The sequence below is a fragment of the Scyliorhinus canicula genome, chromosome 6 (assembly GCF_902713615.1).
Source record: "Scyliorhinus canicula chromosome 6, sScyCan1.1, whole genome shotgun sequence".
Classification (NCBI taxonomy): Eukaryota; Metazoa; Chordata; class Chondrichthyes; order Carcharhiniformes; family Scyliorhinidae; genus Scyliorhinus; species Scyliorhinus canicula.
In genome coordinates, this window is record NC_052151.1 from 199626047 (window position 1) to 199648515 (window position 22469).

The 22469-nt window shown below is 47.0% G+C and overlaps 1 long non-coding RNA gene across 1 annotated transcript in view; it reads left to right on the forward strand.

Moving 5' to 3' along the window:
* Positions 1 to 17576, forward strand: part of LOC119966855 — a 19829-nt gene extending 2253 nt beyond the window's left edge. The window contains exons 2-4 of the long non-coding RNA XR_005460861.1: positions 1152 to 1153; positions 6224 to 6227; positions 17550 to 17576. This is a non-coding gene — a long non-coding RNA (uncharacterized LOC119966855). The remainder of the gene's footprint in view (positions 1 to 1151; positions 1154 to 6223; positions 6228 to 17549) is intronic.
* The last annotated feature ends 4893 nt before the right edge of the window (positions 17577 to 22469 follow it).

Here is a 22469-nt window from a genome sequence, read left to right on the forward strand (position 1 = left end):
TATCCCCATAACGACCACTTAACATTTTTGGACACAAAGTGCAATTTAGCATGGCCAATCCAGCTAACCTGCACATCTTTGGACTGTGGGAGGAAACCGGAGCACCCGGAGGAAACCCACGCACACACGGGGAGAACATGCAGACTCCACACAGACAGTGACCCAGCCGGGAATCGAACCTGGGACCCTGGAGCTGTGAAGCAATTGTGCTGTCCACAATGCTACCCTGCTGCCCACGGTAAGAGTGGGGGGGGTGGGGGGGGGGGGGGGGGGGTGTCGTGGTTAAGATTGGTGGATCGTTGGTAAGATTGGGTGGGTCTTCGGCAAGAGTGGGGGGGGGGGTCAGCAAGAGTGAGGGGTGGGCTCCAGGCTGAATATTTGCCCTCCACCACCACTCTCTGACTTCTATCGGTTAGCCAGTTTGTTATCCAACTAGCCAAATTTCCCACTATCCCATGCCTCCTTACTTTCTGCATAAGCCTACCATGGGGAACCTTATCAAATGCCTTACTAAAATCCATGTACACTACATCCACTGCTTTACCTTCATCCACATGTTTGGTCGCCTCCTCAAAGAAGTCAATAAGACTTGTAAGGCAAGACCTACCCCTCACAAATCCGTGCTGACTATCCCTAATCAAGCAGTGTCTTTCCAGATGCTCAGAAATCCTATCCCTCAGTACCCTTTCCATTACTTTGCCTACCACCGAAGTAAGACTAACTGGCCTGTAATTCCCAGGGTTATCCCTATTCCCTTTTTTGAACAGGGGCACGACATTCGCCACTCTCCAATCCCCTGGTACCACCCCTGTTGACAGTGAGGACGAAACGATCATTGCCAACGGCTCTGCAATTTCATTTCTTGCTTCCCATAGAATCCTTGGATATATCCCGTCAGGCCCGGGGGACTTGTCTATCCTCAAGTTTTTCCAAAATGCCCAACACATCTTCCTTCCTAACAAGTATCTCCTCGAGCTTATCAGTCTGTTTCACGCTGTTCTCTCCAACAATATGGCCCCTCTCATTCGTAAATACTGAAGACAAATACTCGTTCAAGACCTCTCCTATCTCTTCAGACTCAATACACAACCTCCTGCTAATGTCATTGATCGGACCTACCCTCGCTCTAGTCATTCTCATATTTTGCATAGATGTGTAAAAGGCCTTGGGGTTTTCCTTGATCCTACCCGCCAAAGATTTTTCAATCCCTCTATTAGCTCTCCTAATCCCTTTCTTCAGTTCCCTCCTGGCTATTTTGTTTCCCTCCAGCGCCCTGTCTGAACCTTGTTTCCTCAGCCTGACATAAGTATCCTTCTTCCTCTTAACAACACATTCAACCTCTCGTCAACCATGGTTCCCTCACTCGACCATCTCTTCCCTGCCTGACAGGGACATACATATCAAAGACAAGTAGTATCTGTTCCTTGAAAAGTTCCACATTTCAATTGTGTCCTTCCCTGACAGCCTATGTTCCCAACGTATGCACTTCAGTTCTTGTCTGGCAGCATCGTATTTGCCCTTCCCCCAATTGTAAACCTTGCCCTGTTGCAGACACCTATCCCTCTCCATTACTAAAGTGAAAGACACAGAATTGTGGTCACTATCTCCAAAATGCTCTCCCACTAACAAATCTATCACTTTTGATAGGTTCATTACCAAGTACCAAATCCAATATGGCCGCCCCTCCGGTCGGACAATCTACAGGACTGTGTTAAAGGGGAAACATTTGGTCGAAGTTTACTTTTTCAATCCCATTTTGTATTTCATACACCTCGATCAGCTCCCCTCTCATCCTTCTAAACTCCAGCGAGTAGAAGCCCGAACTGTTTAATCTCTCCTCAGACGTCAACCCTTTCATCCCCGGAATCAATCTGGTGAACCACCTCTGAACTGCCTCCAATGCCACCACCCATCCTTCCTCAAATAAGGAGACCAAAACTGGACACAGTTCTCCAGATGTGGTCTCACCAACGCCCTATACAATTGCATTTGCCTTTTTAATTACATGCCGCACCTGCAGACCGACTTTCTGTGATTCATGAACAAAGACACCCAGATCCCGCTGCTCAGACACATGTTGAATCTGCTTCCCATTTGGAATACATGCTTTCAATTTTTTGGGCCAAAATGGACAGCCTCACACTTATCAATAGTAAACTCCATCTGCCAGATTTTGGCCCAATCTCCTAGCCTATCTATATCCGTCTGGAAAATCTTTCTAATGGCAAATTTTACACTTTGTGGTTTAAAAAAAAAATGTGTTCCTGGGACGTGGGCCAACCCTAATTGCCCTTGAGGGGGCATTTAAGAGTCAACCACATTGTTGTGGGTCTGGAGTCACATGTAGGCCAGACCGGGTAAGGATGGCAGATTTCCTTCCCTAATGGACATTACTGAACCAGATGGGGTTTTACAACAATTGCCAATGGTTTCATGGTCATTAATTCCAGACTTTTATTGAATTCAGATTTCACCATCTGGAGTGGTGGGATTTGAACCTGGGCCCCCAGAGCATTACTCTGGGTCTCTGGTTGAGGGTCCAGTGACAACACCACAATGCCACCGTCTCCCCGATAGATTACAGATCATTTATACAAATTGTAAACGGTTGAGATCCGAGGACTGACCCCTGCGACACGCCGCTGGTTATAGTTCATTCTCGTTGGAATTTAGAAGGATGAGGGGGGATCTTATCGAAACATTTAAAATTATGAAGGGAATAGATAGGATAGATGCGGGCAGGTTGTTTCCACTGGCGGGTGACAGCAGAACTAGGGGGCATAGCCTCAAAATAAGGGGAAGTAGATTTAGGACTGAGTTTAGGAGGAACTTCTTCACCCAAAGGGTTGTGAATCTATGGAATTCCTTGCCCAGTGAAGCAGTTGACGCTCCTTCATTACATGTTTTTAAGGTCAAGATAGATAGTTTTTTGAAGAATAAAGGGATTAAGGGTTATGGTGTTCGGGCCGGAAAGTGGAGCTGAGTCCACAAAAGATCAGCCATGATCTAATTGAATGGCGGAGCAGGCTCGAGGGGCCAGATGGCCTACTCCTGCTCCTAGTTCTTATGTTCTTATGTTCTTATCAGTTACAGAAGGACCAATTAGCCCCACCCTCTGCTTTATCAGTCAGCCAATCCTCAATCCAATCTAGTACTCTCCCCCCAATCTCCTGCCATCTCACTTTCTGATCAGTCCTTCATATGCACCTTATCAAACGCCTTCTGTAAGTCTAGCTATACCACATCCACAGGTTCCCCATTATCCACCTTGCTGGTTACATCCTCAAAGAACTCAAGCACGTTTGTCAAGCACGCCTACCCTTCATAAAACCACGCTGACAATGGTGGATTGAGCTTTGTCTTTCCACATGTCTGTCATCTCCTTGAAGGTGGATAAATCACCTGGACCGGATGGACTACACCCTGGATTCGAAAGGATTATGTGGGGGAGATTGTGGAGGCATTAGTGATGATCTTTCAGGAATCACTGGAGGCAGGAAGGATCCCAGAGGACTGGAAAGTGGCTAATGTAACACCGCTGTTTAAGAAGGGAGGGAGGGAGAAGACAGGAAATTATAGGCCGGTTAGCCTGACTTCGGTCACTGGACCTTACAGTCTGTTATTAAAGATGAGATCGCGGAGTACTTGGAAGTGCATGGTAAAACAGGACTGAGTCAGCACGGCTTTGTCAAAGGGAGGTCGTGTCTGACAAATCTGTTAGAGTTCTTTGAGGAGGTAACAAGGAAGTTAGACAAAGGAGAACCAGTGGACGTGATTTATTTAGATTTCCAGAAGGCCTTTGACAAGGTGCCGCAAAGGAGACTATTAAATAAGTTAAGAGCTCATGGTGTTAAGGGTACGATAGAGGACTGGCTGACTGGCAGAAGGCAGAGAGTGGGGATAAAGGGTTTTTTTTCAGGATGGTAGCCGGTGACTAGTGGTGTACCTCAGGGGTTGGTGCTGGGAGCACAACTTTTCACAATACACATTAATGATCTGGAAGAAGGAACTGAAGGCACTGTTGCGAAGTTTGCAGATATTATAACTAGGAGCAGGAGTAGGCCATCTGGTCCCTCGAGCCTGCTCCACCATTCAATAAGATAATGGCTGATCTTTTTGTGGACGCAACTCCCATAACCCTTAATTCTTTTACTGTTCAAAAATCTATCCATCTTTTCCTTAAAATCATTTGCCTTCTGAATGAATTAATTACAACTACACCTGCAAACCAACTTTTGCAATTCGTCCACAAGGACACTCAGGTCCCTCTACACAGAGGGACATGCAGTATTGCAAAAGCAGGGAGAGAACAGAAGGACTTGGACAGGCTAGGAGAGTGGGCAATGAAGTGGCAGATGGAATACAATGTGGAAAAGTGTGAGGTTATGCACTTTGGAAGGAGGAATTTAGGCATAGACTATTTTCTAAATAGGGAAATCAGAAGCACAAAGGACTTGGGAGTCCTTGTTCACGATTCTTTTAAGGTTAACGTGCAGGTTCAGTTGGCAGTTAGGACGGCAAATGCAATGCTAGCATTCCTGTCGAGAGGGCTAGAATACAAGACCAGAGATGTACTTCTGAGGCTGCATAAGGCTCTGGTCAGACCCTATTTGGAGTATTCTGAGCAGTTTTGGGCCCCGTATCTAAGGAAGGATGTGCTGGCCTTGGAAAGGGTCCAGAGGAGGTTCACAAGTATGATCCCTGGAATGAAGAGCTTGTTGTATGAGGGACGGTTGAGAACTCTGGGTCTGTACTCGGTGGAGTTGAGAAGGATGAAGGGGGATCTTATTGAAACTTACAGGATACTGCGAGGCCTGGATAGAGTGGGCGTGGAGAGGATGTTTCCACTTGTAGGAAAAACTCGAAGCATTAGAGGACACAATCTCAGACTAAAGGGATGATCCTTTAAGACAGAGATAAGGAGGAATTTCTTCAGCCAGAGGGTGGTGAATCTGTGGAACTCTGCCGCAGAATCCATAATATCATAATCAATGCATACACTATCTCTGCTGCCTCCTCCCTTAATACTCCAGGGTCATCAGGTCCCAGAGACGTATCTGCCTTTAGTCCCTCAGTTTATCCAATACTGTCTCCCTGGTGATGGTTATTGCACCAAGTTCCTCTGCATTAACTGTAGTTTTTTGAAATTTTTATTATCTTCTACTGGGATGACAGAGGTAAAATATTGGTTCAGTGCCTCTGCCGTCTGTGTTCCCCATTATTACCTCACTAATATCATCCTCTAAAGGGCCAACATTTACTTTAGCTATTCCCTGCCTCTTTATGTTCTTATAAAGGGTTATGGTGTTCGGGCCGGAAAGTGGAGCTGAGTCCACAAAAGATCAGCCATGATCTCATGAATGGCGGAGCAGGCTCGAGGGGCCAGATGGCCTACTCCTGCTCCTAGTTCTTATATACTTCCTACATACAAGCGGCTATTGGATAGGTACTTGGATTAGGGTAGAATAAGGGAGTGTAGGTTAACTTCTTAAGGGCAGCACGGTAGCATTGTGGATAGCACAATTGCTTCACAGCTCCAGGGTCCCAAGTTCGATTTCGACTTGGGTCACTGTCTGTGTGGAGTCTGCACATCCTCCCCGTGACTGCGTGGGTTTCCTCCGGGTACTCCGGTTTCCTCCCACAGTCCAAAGATGTGCAGGTTGGGTGGATTGGCCATGACAAATTGTCCAAAATTCTATGATTAACCTAGGACAAAGGTTCGGCGCAACATCGTGGGCCGAAGGGCCTGTTCTGTGCTGTATTTCTCTATACACGGCTGGTTCAGCTCAGTGGGCTAGACAGCTGGTTTGCAATGCAAAACAAGGCCAGCAGCGCATGTTCAATTCCAGCTGAGAATTCTGAATTCTCCCTCCGTGTACCCGAACAGGTGCTGGAATGTGGCGACTAAGGGATTTTCACAGTAACTTCACTACAGTGTTAATGTAAGCCTACTTGTGGCAATAAAGATTATTTATTTTATTATAGAAGCTTTTGGTAATAGAGTTTATGTTTCCTGCTAGTTTCATTGTTCATCTTAGCTCTAAGGATTTTATTTTTAGTAGCTTTTTGCTGAACCTTAAAGTTCTCCCAATTCTCCGGCTTCCCACTAGATTTTGCAGTCTGTCATGCCCTAGTTTTTTGCCTTTATGCCTTCCTTGTTTAGCCATGGAACATTTTTCTCCTTTTTACAATTCCTCTTCGGAATGTACTTGGGCTGGTTTAGCACAGTGGGCTAAACAGCCAGCTTGTAATGCAGAACAAGGCCAGCAACGCGGGTTCAATTCCCGTCCCGGCCTCCCCAAATGGGCACCGGAATGTGGCGACTAGGGGCTTTTCACAGTAACTTCATTGAAGCCTACTCGTGCCAATAAGCGACTGTTATTATTATTTTAATTCAGTGGTATTTAATATCTCCCTGACCATCCACCATTGTTCCCCAACTGTCCTACCCTCAATTATCTGTGTTCAGTTCTACTCAGACCAACTCTTTCCTCAGGTCTGTACAATGCTAAAACTCTATTATGACACTCTGCCTCCTGTCGCACAATCTGAATTTGAAATTCTAGCATGCTGTGATCACTCCTTGCAATAGCTTCCTTAATGACAAGACTATTTATCAACCCTTCTTCGTTACATCATACTAAATCTAAAATAGCCAACTCTCTGGTTGGCTCCGTAACATATTGTTCTCAGAAACAATCCCTAATATACTATGAAACCTTCCTCATAGAACATAGAACGATACAGCGCAGTGCAGGCCCTTCGGCCCACGATGTTGCACCGACATGGAAAAAATCTAAAGGCCATCTAACCTACACTATGCCCTTATCATCCATATGCTTATCCAATAAACTTTTAAATGCCCTCAATGTTGGCGAGGTCACTACTGTTGCAGGTAGGGCATTCCACGGCCTCACCACTCTTTGCGTAAAAAACCCACCTCTGTCCTATATCTATTACCCCTCAATTTAAGGCTATGTCCCCTCGTGCTAGCCACCTCCATCCGCGGGAGAAGGCTCTCACTGTCCACCCTATCTAACCCGCTGATCATTTTGTATACCTCTATTAAGTCACCTCTTAACCGTCTTCTCTCTAACGAAAACAACCTCAAGTCCATCAGCCTTTCCTCATAAGATTTTCCCTCCATACCAGGCAACATCCTGGTAAATCTCCTCTGCACCCGTTCCAAAGCTTCCACGTCCTTCCTATAATGAGGCGACCAGAACTGTACGCAATACTCCAAATGCGGCCGTACTAGAGTTTTGTACAGCTGCAACATGACCTCATGGCTCCGGAACTCAATCTCTCTACCAATAAAGGCCAACACACCATAGGCCTTCTTCACAACCCTATCAACCTGGGTGGCAACTTTCAGGGATCTATGTACATGGACACCGAGATCCCTCTGCTCATCCACACTACCAAGAATTTTACCATTAGCCAAATATTGCGCATTCCTGTTATTCTTTCCAAAGTGAATCACCTCACACTTCTCTACATTAAACTCCATTTGCCACCTCTCAGCCCAGCTCTGCAGCTTATCTATGTCCCTCAGTAACCTGCAACATCCTTCCACACTGTCTACAACGCCACCGACTTTAGTGTCGTCTGCAAATTTACTCACCCAACCTTCTGTGCCCTCCTCTAGGTCATTTATAAAAATGACAAACAGCAACGGCCCCAGAACAGATTCTTGTGGTACGCCACTCATAACTGAACTCCATTCTTTTTTTATTTTTTTTTTATTTTATAAATTTAGAGTAGCCAATTATTTTTTTCCAATTAAGTGGCAATTTAGCGTGGCCAATCCACCTAACCTGCACATCTTTGGGTTGTGGGGGTGAAACCCACGCAGACATGGGGAGAATGTGCAAACTCCACACGAACAGTGACCCAGGGCCGGGATTCGAACCCGGGTCCTCAGCGCCGCAGTCCCAGTGCTAACCACTGCGCCACATGTTGCCCTAACTGAACTCCATTCTGAACATTTGCCATCAACCACCACCCTCTGTCTTCTTTCAACTAGCCAATTTCTGATCCACATCTCTAAATCACCCTCAATCCCCAGCCTCCGTATTTTCTGCAATAGACGACCGTGGGGAACCTTATCAAACGCTTTACTGAAATCCATATACACCACATCAACTGCTCTACCCTCGTCTACCTGTTCAGGCACCTTCTCAAAGAACTCGATAAGGTTTGTGAGGCATGACCTACCCTTCACAAAACCATGCTGACTATCCCTAATCATATTATTCCTGTCTAGATGATTATAAATCGGATCTTTTATAATCCTCTCCAAGACTTTACCCACCACAGACGTGAGGCTCACCGGCCTATAGTTACCGGGGTTATCTCTACTCCCCTTCTTGAACAAAGGGACCACATTTGCTATCCTCCAGCCCTCTGGCACTATTCCTGTCGCCAATGATGACATAAAAATCAAAGCCAAAGGCTCAGCAATCTCTTCCCTGGCTTCCCAGAGAATCCTAGGATAAATTCCATCAGGCCCCGGGGACTTATCTATTTTCACCTTGTCCAGAATTGTCAACACTTCTTCCCTACGCACCTCAATGCCATCTATTCCAATAGCCTGGGTCTCAGCATTCTCCTCCACAACATTATCTTTTTCCTGAGTGAATACTGACGAAAAGTATTAATTTAGTATCTCGCTTATCTCCTCAGCCTCCACACACAACTTCCCACCACTGTCTTTGACTGGCCCTACTCTTACCCTAGTCATTCTTTTATTCCTGACATACCTATAGAAAGCTTTTGGGTTTTCCTTGATCCTACCTGCCAAAGACTTCTCTTGTCCCCTCCTTGCCCGTCGTAGCTCTCTCTTTAGATCCTTCCTCGCTTCCCTGTAACTATCAAGCGCCCCAAATGAAACTTCACGCCTCATCTTCACATAGGCCTCCTTCTTCCTCTTAACAAGAGATTCCACTTCTTTGGTAAACCACAGTTCCCTCGCTCGACCCCTCCCTCCCTGCCTGACTGGTACGTACTTATCAAGAACATGCAATAGCTGTTCCTTGAACAAGCTCCACATATCCAGTGTGCCCAACCCTTGCAGCCTACTTCTCCAACCTACACATCCTAAGTCATGTCTAATGGCATCATAATTGCCCTTCCCCCAGCTATAACTCTTGCCCTGCGGGGTATACTTATCCCTTTCCATCACTAACGTAAAGGTCACTGAATTGTGGTCACTGTCTCCAAAGTGCTCACCTACCTCCAGATCTAACACCTGGCCTGGTTCATTATCCAAAACCAAATCCAATGTGGCCTCGCCTCTTGTTGGCCTGTCAACATATTGTGTCAGGAAACCCTCCTGCACACATTGTACAAAGAACGACCCATCTAATGTACTCGAACTATATCTTTTCCAGTCAATATTTGGAAAGTTAAAGTCTCCCATAACAACTACCCTGTTACTTTCGCTCTTTTCCAGAATCATCTTCGCCATCCTTTCCTCTACATCCCTAGAACTATTAGGTGGCCTATAGAAAACTCCCAACAGGGTGACCTCTCCTTTCCTGTTTCTAACCTCAGCCCATACTACCTCGGAAGAAGAGTCCCCATCTAGCGTCCTTTCCGCCACCGTAATACTGTCCTTGACTAGCAGCAACACACCTCCCCCTCTTTTGCCCCCTTCTCTGACCTTACTAAAACACCTAAACCCCGGAACCTGCAACAACCATTCCTGTCCCTGCTCTATCCATGTCTCTGAAATGGCCACAACATCGAAGTCCCAGGTACCAACCCATGCTGCCAGTTCCCCTACCTTATTTCGTATACTCCTGGCATTGAAGTAGACACACTTCAAACCACCGACCTGAACACTGGCGCCCTCCTGCGAAGTCAAATCTGTGCTCCTGACCTCGCTACTCTCAATCTCCCGTACCCCAAAACTACAATCCAGGTTCCCATGCCCCTGCTGAATTAGTTTAAACCCCCCCAAAGAGTACTAACAAATCTCCCCCCCAGGATATTGGTGCCCCTCAGGTTCAGATATAGACCATCCTGTCTATAGAGGTCCCACCTTCCCCAGAAAGAGCCCCAGTTATCCAGAAATCTGAATCCCTCCCGCCTGCACCATCCCTGCAGTGTTTAATTGCTCTCTCTCCCTATTCCTCATCTCACTATCACGTGGCACAGGCAACAACCCAGAGATAACAACTCTGTTTGTTCTCGCTCTGAGCTTCCATCCTAGCTCCCTAAAGGCCTGCCTGACATCCTCAAGGCTACCCTTCCTCGCCAATTTGATTAATGCAGTCAATATGCATATTAAAATCACCCATGATTACCGTTGTGCCCTTCTCGCAAGCCCTCATAATTTCTTGGCTTATACTATGCCCCACTTTGGGAATATTGGTCGGAAGCCTGTAAATTACTCCTGCGAAAGAGTTCTTTCCCTTGTTTTTCCATCTCCACCCAGATCGGTTCAACATTTTGGCCCTTTGGTGCCAATATCATTTCTTAATACAGTCTCGACGTCATCTTTAACCTTAACCAATAAAGCAACCCCACCTCCGGTTTCATCCTGTCTACCCTTTAGGAATACTGAGTACAGGGGCAGCACGGTGGCGCAGTGATTAACACTCACGGTGCCAAGGTCTCAGGTTCGATCCCGGCTCCGGGTCACTGTCTGTGTGGAGTTTGCACATTCTCCCCGTGTCTGCGTGGCTCTCACCCCCACAACCCAAAGATGTGCAAGGTGGGTGGATTGGCCGCGCTAAATTGCCCCTTAATTGAAAAAAAATGAATTTGGTATTCTAAATTTATATTAAAAATAAGGGATAGTGAGTACCCTTGGAAATTTAACTCCCGATTCCTGGCCCCCTGGAACCATGTTTGAGTGATCCTCACCAAACGATTTTAGTAAGTGGGCAGCACGGTAGCATTGTGGATAGCACAATTGCTTCACAGCTCCAGGGTCCCAGGTTCGATTCCCGGCTGGGTCACTGTCTGTGCAGAGTCTGCACGTTCTCCCCGTGTGCGCGTGGGTTTCCTCCGGGTGCTCCGGTTTCCTCCCACAGTCCAAATATGTGCAGGTTACGTGGATTGGCCATGATAAATTGCCCTTAGTGTTAGAACATAGAACATTACAGCGCAGTACAGGCCCTTCGGCCCACGATGTCGCACCGTCCTGTGAAACCCTTCTAAAGTCCCTCTACACTATTCCCTTATCGTCCATATGCCTATCCAATGACCATTTGAATGCGTTTAGTGTTGGCGAGTCCACTACTGTTGCAGGCGGGGCATTACACGCCCTTACTACTCTCTGAGTAAAGAACCTACCTCTGACATCTGTCCTATATCTATCTCCCCTCAATTTAAAGCTATGTCTCCTCGTACTGGTCAGATGGTTTCATAGGTCGGCGCAACATCGAGGGCCGAAAGGCCCATACTGCGCTGTAATGTTCTATCACCATCCGAGGAAAAAGGCTCTCGATGTCCACCCTATCTAATCCTTTGATCATCTTGTATGCCTCAATTAAGTCCCCTCTTAACCTTCTTCTCTCTAACAAAAACAGCCTCAAGTCCTTCAGCCTTTCCTCATATGATCTTCCCTCCATACCAGGCAACATTCTTGTAAATCTCCTCTGTACCCTTTCCAATGCTTCCACATCCTTCCTATAATGTGGCGACCAAAACTGCACACAATACTCCAAATGCGGCCGCACCAGAGTTTTGTACAACTGCAACATGACCTCATGGCTCCGAAACTCAATTCCTCTACCAATAAAAGCTAACACACCGTACGCCTTCTTAACAACCCTCTCAACCTGGGTGGCAACTTTCAGGGATCTATGGACATGGACACCGAGATCTCTCTGCTCATCCACACTACCAAGAATCTTACCATTAGCCCAGTATTCTGCCTTCCTGTTATTCCTCCCAAAATGAATCACCTCACACTTTTCTACATTAAACTCCATTTGCCACCTGTCAGCCCAGCTCTGCAGCTTATCTATGTCCCTCTGTAACTTGTAACATCCTTCTGCACTGTCCACAACTCCACCGACTTTAGTGTCATCTGCAAATTTACTCACTTCTACGTCCTCCTCCAGGTCATTTATAAAAATGACAAACAGCAACGGCCCCAAAACAGATCCTTGTGGCACACCACTAGTAACTGGACACCAGTCAGAGCATTTCCCATCAACCACCACTCTTTGTCTTCTTCCAGCTAGCCAATTTCTGATCCAAACTGCTAAATCACCCTGAATCCCATGCCTCTGTATTTTCTGCAATAGCCTACCATGGGGAACCTTATCAAACGCTTTACTGAAATCCATATGCACCACATCAACTGCTTTACCCTCATCCACCGGTCACCTTCTCGAGGTGGGGTTACTGGGTTATGGGGATGGGGGGGACGTGTTGATCTTGGGTAGGGTGCTCTTAACAAGGGCCGGTGCAGACGCGATGGGCTGAATGGCCACCTTCTGCACTGTATATTCTGTATGATAAATCATTCCCATTTCTCTCTATTGATGCCATCAGCTCATTGACCTTGTTCCAAATACTGCTTGCATTGAGGTGCAAGGTTTTTCAATATGTCCTATTGACTTGTCTTTGCCTTGTAGGATCCCAATCCCCCGCCCCCCACGGTACCTGTCTGAACAGGAGGCCGGTGGGGAAGCCCATTGCCCCTCTCAGGCCCCCCTGAGCAGCCCTCACAGCTGCTGGTCCTCCGATTCCGGCCATTTCCGCTCCTCCGGCCCCGCCCACCCTTCCCGCCGGTCACCGCGGCTCCTCCACCCCCGGGGAGCTCGCCCACCACCTGTCATCAGGCGCCGAACTGATTGATGAGCTGCCCACGGGGGGGAGGTGGGGGAGAGAGTCGCCATCTTGTGCAGGGCATCAGGGGGAAGAGCCGCCATCTTGCGAAGGGCTTCGGGTCGGAAGGACCTTGGATGTCACTTCCGTAGCTGGCTCTGGACAGAGCGTGCACCATTCTTGTGAGGGGCACGCTGAGCTGAGCGCCCCACCTCCTGGAGTCAAGGCGCGCGTCCAGACGCCATCTTTCTGAGGGGCAGGCGCTGTCCGGCGGGAAACCTCAGTTTGGTCTGGGAGGGGGGTCAATAGTGCAGGCGCCATCTTGGTGAGGTTGGTGGAGTCCAGCAATTGGATTGCTTTATTAGGGTCAAGCCACAAGGGCTGCTCGCCCCCCCCCCCCACCTCTCCACTCCATGCTCAAATCAGAATGCCATTCAGCGGGGTGATGGGGGTTGGTGAAAGGAGCATGTCCATGATGAGTTTACCCACAGCAATGGTTACACATGGCTGGGTGGCCATCTTGTGCACAGCAAAACTCCTCAGGCAGGACCGCCAGCATCTTTTGTGCCATTCTGCCTCTGCTGTGCCTATGCCCAAGGTTGCCCAGTGATGTACCGTCAATTACCACGAGACGAGATGGTGAAACAATCAAGGCTTTATTGCACAAGATGTTGTGCCTCCCGCAGCTGGAACCAGAATGGGAGCAGCGCAGGAGAGCATAGAGATAGAATTTACAGTGCAGAAGGAGGCTGTTCGGCCCATCGAGTCTGCACCGGCTCTTGGAAAGAGCACCCCACCCAAGGTCCACACCTCCACACTATGCCCATAATCCAGTAACCCCACCCAACACTAAGGGCAATTTTGGACACTAAGGGCAGTTTATCATGGCCAATCGATCTAACCTGCACATCTTTGGACTGTGGGAGGAAACCGGAGGAAACCCACGCAGGCACGGGGAGAACGTGCAGACTCCGCACCGACAGTGACCCAGTGGAGAATCGAACCTGGAAGCCTGAAGCAATTGTGCTATCCACAATGCTACTGTGCTGCCCTGCCATGCATACACCTTTATACGCCACCTGCTGGCTACCATTGTGCCTGTAATATACGGGCGGTGCTGTAATACATAGAATATATCACTAGTGGTGTTTACTACACCTGGTCACACGCCACCTTCCCTGCTTTGAGGCCAAACCTTAACGCCCACATGACAAAGGGGTCTCCCAGTGCTGAGGGAGTACTGCGCTGTTGGAGGAGCGATCGTTTAAAATTGATCTACATCCTGTTTAGAAGAACAAGAAATGGTCACTTTGAAACATTTAAAATTATTTATGCCACTATTCGCACTTGCTTTAGTCTTTAACACGGCCATGAACAGTCCCTTTGTCTTGTGTCCTAACCGGTCAATGCTTCCTGATCTCAAATCTATCCCTGACCTCCTTTCTACTCCAGCTCCACATCTAACTATATAATTCTTGATGTGGAGATGCCGGCGTTGGTCTGGGGTGAGCACAGTAAGAAGTCTTACAACACCAGGTTAAAGTCCAACAGGTTTGTTTCAAACACTAGCTTTCGGAGCGCAGCTCCTTCCTCAGGTGAATTTAGAGGTATGTTCCAGAAACATATTTTGATTTGATTTATTATTGTCATATGTATACATACAACGAAAAGTATTGTTTCTTGCATGCTGGACAAACAATGCATACCGTACATAGAGAAGGAAGGAGAGACTGCAGAATATAATGTTACAGTTATAGCAAGGTGTAGAGAAAAGATCAACTTAATACGAGGTAGGTCCATTCAAAAGTCTGATGGCAGCAGGGAAGAAGCTGTTCTTGAGTCGGTACGTGACCTCAAACTTTGGTATCATTTTCCAGACGGAAGAAGGTGGAAGAGAGTCCGTCCGGGGTGCGTGGGGTCCTTAATTATGGTGGCTGCCTTCTGAGGCAGCGGGAATTGTAGACAGAGTCAATGGATGGGAGGCTGGTTTGCGTGATGGACTGGGCTACATTCATGACCTTTTGTAGTTTCCTGCGGTCTTGGGCAGAGCAGGCTCCATACCAAGCTGTGATACAACCAGAAAGAATGCTTTCTATGGTGCATCTGTAGAAGTTGGTGAGGGTCGTAGCTGACATGCCAAATTTCCTTAGTCTTCTGAGAAAGTGGAGCCGTTTGTGGCTTTCTTAACTATAGTGTGGGCTATCCCCTGGGGGGGACCAGGACAGGCTGTTGGTGATTTGTACACCTAAAAACTTGAAGCTCTCAACCTTTCTACTTCATTCCCATTGATGTAGACAGGGGCATATTCTCCACTACGTTTCCTGAATTCGATGACAATCTCCTTCATTTTGTTGACATTGAGGGAGAGATTATTGTCGTCGCACCAGTTCACCAGTTTCTCTATCTCATTCCTGTACTCTGTCTCGTCATTGTTTGAAATCCGACCCACTACGGTGGTGTCATCAGCAAATTTGAAAATCGAGTTGGAGGGGAATTTGGCCACACGGTCATAGGTGTATAAGGAATATAGTAGGGGGCTGGGGACACAATGTGGAGCTGGAGTAGAAAGGAGGTCAGGGATAGATTTGAGATCAGGAAGCATTGACCGGTTAGGACACAAGACAAAGGGACTGTTCATGGCCGTGTTAAAGACTTGTGGGGCACCGGCGTTGAGGATGATCGTGGAGGAGGTGTTGTTGCCTATCTTTACTGATTTACTGGCTACAGGGATGGTGCAGGCGGGAGGGATTCAGATTTCTGGATAACTGGGGCTCTTTCTGGGGAAGCTGGGACCTCTATAGACAGGATGGTCTACATCTGAACTTAAGGGGCACCAATATCCTGGGGGGGAGATTTGTTAGTACTCTTTGGGGGGGTTTAAACTAATTCAGCAGGGGCATGGGAACCTGGATTGTAGTTTTGGGGTGCGAGAGATTGAGAGTAGAGAGGTCAGGAGCACAGATTTGACTTCGCAGGAGGGCGGCAGTGTTCAGGTCGGTGGTTTGAAGTGTGCCTATTTCAATGCCAGGAGTATACAAAATAAGGTAGGGGAACTGGCAGCATGGGTTGGTACCTGGGACTTCGATGTTGTGGCCATTTCAGAGACATGGATAGAGCAGGGACAGGAATGGGTGTTGCAGGTTCCGGGGTTTAGGTGCTTTAGTAAGGTCAGAGAAGGGGGCAAAAGAGGGGGAGGTGTGGCGCGGCTAGTCAAGGACAGTATTACGGTGGCAGAAAGGATGCTAGATGGGGACTCTTCTTCCGAGGTAGTATGGGCTGAGGTTAGAAACAGGAAAGGAGAGGTCACACTGCTGGGAGTTTTCTATAGGCCACCTAATAGTTCTAGAGATGTAGAGGAAAGGATGGCGAAGATGATTCTGGAAAAGAGCGAAAGTAACAGGGTAGTTGTTATGGGAGACTTTAACTTTCCTAATATTGACTGGAAAAGATATAGTTCGAGTACATTGGATGGGTCGTTCTTTGTACAATGTGTGCAGGAGGTTTTTCTGACACAATATGTTGACAGGCCAACAAGAGGCGAGGCCACATTGGATTTGGTTTTGGGTAATGAACCAGGCCAGGTGTTAGATCTGGAGGTAGGTGAACACTTTGGAGACAGTGACCACAATTCGGTGACCTTTACATTAGTGATGGAAAGGGATAAGTATACCCCGCAGGGCAAGAGTTATAGCTGGGGGAAGGGCAATTATGATGCCATTAGACATGACTTAGGATGTGTAGGTTGGAGAAGTAGGCTGCAAGGGTTGGGCACACTGGATATGTGGAGCTTGTTCAAGGAACAGCTATTGCGTGTTCTTAATTAGTATGTACCAGTCAGACAGGGAGGAAAGGGTAAAGCGAGGGAACCGTGGTTTACCAAAGAAGTGGAATCTCTTGTTAAGAGGAAGAAGGAGGCCTATGTGAAGATGAGGCGTGAAGTCTCAGTTGGGGCACTTGATAGTTACAGGGAAGCGAGGAAGGATCTAAAGAGAGAGCTAAGACGAGCAAGGAGGGGACATGAGAAGTCTTTGGCAGGTAGGATCAAGGAAAACCCAAAAGCTTTCTATAGGTATGTCAGGAATAAAAGAATGACTAGGGTAAGAGTAGGGCCAGTCAAGGACAGTGGTGGGAAGTTGTGTGTGGAGGCTGAGGAGATAAGCGAGATACTAAATGAATACTTTTCGTCAGTATTCACTCAGGAAAAAGATAATATTGTGGAGGAGAATGCTGAGACCCAGGCTATTAGAATAGATGGCATTGAGGTGCGTAGGGAAGAAGTGTTGGCAATTCTGGACAAGGTGAAAATAGATAAGTCCCCGGATCCTGATGGGATTTATCCTAGGATTCTCTGGGAAGCCAGGGAAGAGATTGCTGAGCCTTTGGTTTTGATTTTTAGGTCATCATTGGCTACAGGAATAGTGCCAGAGGACTGGAGGATAGCAAATGTGGTCCCTTTGTTCAAGAAGGGGTAGAGATAACCCCGGTAACTATAGGCCGGTGAGCCTAACATCTGTGGTGGGTAAAGTCTTGGAGAGGATTATAAAAGATACGATTTATAATCATCTAGATAGGAATAATATGATTAGGGATAGTCAGCATGGTTTTGTGAAGGGTAGGTCATGCCTCACAAACCTTATCGAGTTCTTTGAGAAGGTGACTGAACAGGTGGACGAGGGTAAAGCAGTTGATGTGGTGTATATGGATTTCAGTAAAGCGTTTGATAAGGTTCCCCACGGTCGGCTATTGCAGAAAATACGGAGGCTGGGGATTGAGGGTGATTTAGAGATGTGGATCAGAAATTGGCTAGTTGAAAGAAGACAGAGTGGTGGTTGATGGGAAATGTTCAGAATGGAGTTCAGTTACGAGTGGCGTACCACAAGGATCTGTTCTGGGGCCGTTGCTGTTTGTCATTTTTATAAATGACCTAGAGGAGGGCGCAGAAGGATGGGTAAGTAAATTTGCAGACGACACTAAAGTCGGTGGAGTTGTAGACAGTGCGGAAGGATGTTGCAGGTTACAGAGGGACATAGATAAGCTGCAGAGCTGGGCTGAGAGGTGGCAAATGGAGTTTAATGTGGAGAAGTGTGAGGTGATTCACTTTGGAAAGAATAACAGGAATGCGGAATATTTGGCTAATCGTAAAATTCTTGGTAGTGTGGATGAGCAGAGGGATCTCGGTGTCCATGTACATAGATCCCTAAAAGTTGCCACCCAGGTTGATAGGGTTGTGAAGAAGGCCTATGGTGTAATGGCCTTTATTGGTAGAGGGATTGAGTTCCGGAGCCATGAGGTCATGTTGCAGTTGTACAAAACTCTAGTACGGCCGCATTTGGAGTATTGCGTACAGTTCTGGTCGCCTCATTATAGGAAGGACGTGGAAGCTTTGGAACGGGTGCAGAGGAGATTTACCAGGATGTTGCCTGGTATGGAGGGAAAATCTTATGAGGAAAGGCTGATGGACTTGAGGTTGTTTTCGTTAGAGAGAAGAAGGTTAAGAGGTGACCTAATAGAGGCATACAAAATGATCAGAGGGTTAGATAGGGTGGACAGCGAGAGCCTTCTCCCGCGGATGGAGGTGGCTGGCACGAGGGGACATAGCCTTAAATTGAGGGGTAATAGATATAGGACAGAGGTCAGAGGTGGGTTTTTTACGCAAAGAGTGGTGAGGCCGTGGAATGCCCTACCTGCAACAGTAGTGAACTCGCCAACATTGAGGGCATTTAAAAGTTTATTGGATAAGCATATGGATGATAAGGGCATAGTGTAGGTTAGATGGCCTTTAGTTTTTTCCATGTCGGTGCAACATTGAGGGCAGAAGGGCCTGTACTGCGCTGTATCGTTCTATGTTCTATGTTCTATGATTGTGGCCTGTGGGTTAGAAAGTTCAGGATCCTGTCGCAGAGGGAGGAGCAGAGGCCAAGACCATGAAGTTTGGAGATGTATCTCGTAGGAATGATGGCGTTGAAGGCTGAGCTGTAATCGATAAATAGGAGTCTGACATAGATGTCTTATGTGTTCCAGGGTAGACTGCAGGGCCATGAAGATGGTGTCTGCTGTGGACCTGTTGCAGTGTTAGGCAAACTGTAGTGGATCAAGGCAATCCGGGAGGCTGGAGTTGATTCGTGCCATGACTAACCTTTCGAAGCACTTCATGGTGATGGATATCAGAGCCACTGGACGATAGTCATTAAGGCGCTGCTTGGCTTTTTTTGGTACAGGGATGATGGTCGTCTTCTTGAAGCGGATAGGGACCTCAGATTGTTGTAAAGAGATGTTGAAGGTGTCTGCGAATACTCCCGCCAGCTGATCCGTGCAAGGCCTGAGTGCTCGTCTGGGTACCCCATCCAAGCCAGTGGCTTTCCGTGGGCTGACCTTAGAGAAGGCTGCTCTGATGTCTGCAACGGTGATCCCAGATACAAGTTCATCCGGGGCTTCTGGGGTGGAGGGCTCACTCTCGCTGACCTCTTGCTCAAAGCGGGCATAGAATGCGTTGAGCTCATCAGGGAGGAGTGAGTTGGAGCCGACAATTTTACATGACTTCATCTTGTAGCCTGTTATGTCTTGCAGACCTTGCCATAGACGGCGGGGGTCTGTGTAGCTAGCCTGGGACTCAAGCTTGGTCCAGTACTGACTTTTGGCATCTTTGATGGATTTCTTTAGATCATATCTGGCTTTCTTGTAGAGGTCAGTGTCACCTGACTTGAACGCCTCAGACCTAGACTTCAGCAAGCAGTGGATATCCCTGTTCATCCAGGGTTTCTGGTTGGGAAACACACGGATTTGCTTCTTTGGCACACAGTCTTCTGCACACTTACTAATGAAGTCAGTTACCCTAGTGGCGTACTCGTTCAGGCTGGCCGCAGAGTTTTTAAATACTGACTAGTCCACTGACTCGAAACAGTCCCGTAGGAGATCATCCGATTCCTCAGACCAACAATGCACGACTTTCTTTGACGGATTCTCCCGCTTCAGTTTTTGCTGAGAAGCCGGGAGCAGGAGCACAGCCTTGTGGTCAGATTTGCCAAAGTGTAGGCGGGCAATAGAGCGGTAGGCATGTTTGATATTTGTGTAGCAGTGGTCCAGGATGTTTGGGCCCCTGGTGGAACAGGTGACGTGTTGGTGGTAACTTGGTAGTACGCTCTCGAGCTTGGCCTGATTGAAGTCCCCAGCTACAATGAACAAGGCTTCGGGATGTTTAGTTGCAAGGCTATTTGTGGTGGTGAATATTTTGTCCAGTGCGATTTTCACATTCGCATGGGGAGGGATGTAAACTGCCATCAGGATAACGGAGCTGAACTCCCAAGCGGAAGGTAGTAGGGGCGGCATTTTAGCGTCAGGTATTCCAGGTCCGGGGAGCAGAAACTCGCCAGTGTTGCTACATCTAGGCACCAGGAGGTGTTGATTGCATATATAGACAAAGTCAAAGATGCCAGACAATGCTTAGAATGGGAGTATTTGCAGGTAATTAAGTCATTACTGATCCAGAAATAGGGGTAACCCCAGGTTAAAGAGGTGTGAATTGTCTCAAACCAGGACAGTTGGTAGGATTTTGCAAGCCCAGGCCAGATGGTGGGGGGTGAATGTAATGCAAAATGAATCCAAGGTCCCGGTTGAAGCCGTACTCATGTGTGCAGAACTTGGCTATAAGTTTCTGCTCGGCGATTTTGAAATATGAAGGCAAGGAGAGAGTGAATAGTTCAGATCAAAGTATAGATGATTCATGAAAGAGAGAGAAATCCAGCTAATGATCCAGCTCCAGCTAAAAATGGCCAACCGAAACTTCACAGTTATATTGTATCATATCTGTCTTTAGCCATCTAACTACACCCCAATATAATCCCAATTGGTTTGGGGGAGACACACACATCTGATTTGACGGCAAGCAATCCATCTATAATATGCAACAATAGTTTTAATTATTTTGTATCTACATACTTGTGTATGTTAAGGAATGCGATATTGTGCTGTTATCAAGACCAGTTTGAACTGGTCTTTTACTGACTTAGCTGTTGTAACAATAGAGCCTTCATGTTACCGTGTCGTTGCTATGCTGTTGCTATGGAGCCTGCCCTGTCCTTGTGTCGTAGTCAATATTTTTCCCGCTTCTGGACTGTGATAGAAAGATTCAACAACGCTCGTTAAGAAAACAAAACAAAGCTTTATTTATGAATTACAGCTGCATGCAGGAATGGCTGAAACTTGAAGTCAGAGAGCAGTCAGTAAAAACTGCTGTTTCCTTCTCAAGTCCGCGCTTTCACAGAGAATCAGCTCAGCGTTTATACATTATCAGAATCAAGATTACGTAACTACAGCTTGGTCAGGAATTCGATCAGAAGTAAAAACATAAGCAATATCATAAAATAGGAGTCATCGTGCTGACCCTTCAGGAAGCGGGGTCTCATATCATTATCTTGTCTTTTGATCTCATGTTTAAGAATCGGCAGAGACTTGTGCTGATCCTATCTTGTCGTATTTAGACTGCTTTATGACGAGTTAGTCTTATCAGAGTTTACAGAGCCCAGGCACTTCGGAACAACTTGAGCTTCTCTGATTGTATTTGTGCTTTAGGTCATGCGAAGTCAGTTTTAATTTAATTGCACCCAGTAATTTGACCAGTTTTCCAATCATGCCATTATTTACTTCGTACAACATCACACTTGGACACTGTCTTGAAAAATGTATTCCTTAGTTCTGTTAAAGTATTTGTTTTAATCTCTACTGCCTTTGCATGTATCAGGTTCTTTTGTGTTTCTGTTGTTTTTATGTTGTCCTGTCTTGTTAGAATAATGGAACTTAGTAAAGTGAATGATGCTGTGTTAAGCTGTTTTGTAAACTGTATGTTTTGAGATGACCTGTGGTTATGAGGGTGTTGAAATCCTTAATTTAAAATGGTAATACTGGGGCTTAGTATTTATCCTAAATAGCTATCTTTTACCGATCAGGTGTATTAGAAAATAGTTGACTTCTACACCTCCGCTAATAATGTTTTGTCCAATAATAAAAAATCGATCCTGGAGTACACCGAGTGAACATGGGAGTAGAATGAATATTCCTTACTCCTTGGCTTCTCAAATCTCCAAGGATCAGCACCTCTCATGTGGCTCCATGAACCCCGGCAGCTCTTTTGCCATTGCTGACACTTTCCCCGACCTGGAACTCGACCCGGTCCATCCTCGGATCTAAGCCCGTATTAAAATCACCCCTCCCCCCCCAATAACCAACCGGGGCGAGTCGAGGCCCGGGATTTTCCCCAGCGATTTCCTAACAAGCACAACGTTGTCCCAGTTTGGGGCATATATATTCACCAGCACCACTATCATTCCCTCCAGCTTCCCGCAAACCATAATAAATCTGCCTCCCGGGTCTGTCACCATCTCCCCCACCTCGAACACCACCCTTTTGTTAATCAGGATGGCCACCCCCCCCACCCCCCCCCCCTCCCTCCTTGTTTTAAAGTCTAATCCTGAATGAAACACCTGTCTGACCCATCCCTTTTTCAGTCTAAATTGATCCCCCAGATTCAAGTGTGTCTCCTGTAACATGGCCACGTCCGCCTTTAACTGTCTCAAGTGTGCGAACACACGGGCCCTCTTGACCGGCCCATTCACCACGATCATTCCACGTAACCAGTCAAGTTGGGGGGGCTCTTGCCCCCTCCCCTGTTGATCAGCCATGACCTT